Consider the following 2209-nt stretch of genomic DNA (forward strand, 5'->3'; position numbering starts at 1 on the left):
CAGGGCGGTTAGCGGTGCTAACCGCCAAGATTAATAGTCAGGGCTTGGTCATGAAAGAAATAAATGAAGCTACAGTCTCAAAAAGGACAAGGTTTAACTTTTCCAGACAAGGACTTTCAATCCCCGCGTTCGACAAGGATGACTACCGCACCATATAGAAGAAGCTGGATGGTACAAATGGAGCCTATTTTACTCACCCATTCAAAGATGAGAAACCACGACACCTTGTGGTCAAAGGACTGCCTATTATTTCTGTTGAGGAAATCAAAGAAGATCTGCTACACCAAGGTGTCAAAACCGAAAAAGTAATTTGCATGAATCAAAGGATTACAACGGATCACCCCAATTACTTGATAACTCTACCACCAAATCAAGACTTAAGTGCAGTGAGGAAAGTGAAATATGTGTGCCTAGTGAGATTATACTGGGATAAATACAGGAACAGCAGACGAGTTACGCAATGCCGTAGATGCCAATTATTTGGGCACGGAAGCTCGCACTGCAAAAACCCACCTAAATGTGTCAGGTGTGCGCAGGCGCATCTTACGGATAAGCATCGAGACGAGGAAGATACTGTGGAGAACGAGGACCGACAAAAAGTTAAAGAACTGCCTAAATGTTCAAATTGTGGAGCCGAGCATCAGGCAAATGATACCAAATGCCCTATATACATTAAACGACTGGAAAGAATTGCTGCCAGGACCAAGAAACATCCGCTGGAGCAGCCACGAGAGAAGAAAATATTTCCATCTACAAGGACACATCAGGATTTTCCACTTCTAAGACCTACCAGGCCGTTCGCATGGGCAAACTCTTCGACTCATCAGGAAAGCAGAAACACAGCAGTTGACGACAAGAAAGACTACACGTCAAATAAGGACACCCAAGACTTCCAGGAACTGGCTATGTAATTTAGGAAACTCAACGAACTCTGCAATTTAGGTAAGATGCTGAGGCTTATTAAAAAGTTAAATAGTAGGCTAATGTCTTGTAAAAACAACTTGGATAGGCTCCAAGCTTTTGCTGAAATATTTGCAGATGATGGCAAATAGGAAACTTATAAATACATTAACAATAGGGCATTGGAATGCAAATGGTATTAGGGGTAATTTTAGAGAATTGTCGCAATTTCTTTATGACCATAAGATTGACATAATGATGTTAAATGAGACAAGACTGACACCTAAAAATAAGTTTAGCGTCTCAGGGTATAATATTGTACGTAAGGATAGGCTAGGAGACAAGGCACAAGGGGGTGTCTTAATTATGATTAAATATAATATTAACTACTCTGAAGTTATATTAAACACGGCTTCTTTAGAATGTGTTGCAATCCGACTCTGTGATAATTCAGTATTTGTTTCTGCATATAATCCTCCTAAAGCTAAGATAGATCCTATAGAACTAAATTTAATCTTTAACACAGGCAACAAAGTATTATTATATGGAGATCTTAATGCCAAAAATTCAGCCTGGAATTTCAAAAATGAAAATGCTAATGGTAAAATTCTTTATGCTTTTGCTCTTGATAACTTTTTAAATGTTATACATCCAGATAATTTTACTTTGTATCCTTATTCTAACGCGCCTCCTAGTGTAGTAGATATAGGTCTATTAAAGAATATTGACTCTGACTTTATTATTCATACTTTTGATGAATTAAACTCAGATCATATACCTGTTGTTATGTCAATTAATAACTTAGTAAGCCTTTCGTACAATGAGACTGAATTTTATGATTATAAGCGGACCGATTGGCACAAGTTTAGAAGTGCAATTAATAAAAACCTAGAACTTACCCCTAGTCTTAAAGCTATATGTGATATAAATAGGAACGTTGATCAGCTTACCAGTGTTATTAAAGTTGCCGCAGAAGTAGCTATACCTAAACGAAAATTTCAAAACTTTCATACTAATTTGCCACATTTTATTAAGCAACTTAAAAAAGATAGGAATGCCTTACGTAAGATCTATCAAACGACATCTAGTGATGAAATTAGAAAAATATTTAACATATTAGCTAATAAAATTAAAAATGACATAATTAAATTTTACAACGGCAACTGGGATAATAAAGTTGTGTCTCTTACTGTTAGGGACAATTCTTTATGGAAAATGGCTAAATGCCTCGTGAGGAAAAATAATATTAACAAGATTCCCACACTGCATGGTAAAAGTGGACTAGTTGTATCAGATTTTGAAAAAGCAG

Source organism: Belonocnema kinseyi, chromosome 1 (genome assembly GCF_010883055.1).
Source record: "Belonocnema kinseyi isolate 2016_QV_RU_SX_M_011 chromosome 1, B_treatae_v1, whole genome shotgun sequence".
Taxonomy (NCBI): Eukaryota; Metazoa; Arthropoda; class Insecta; order Hymenoptera; family Cynipidae; genus Belonocnema; species Belonocnema kinseyi.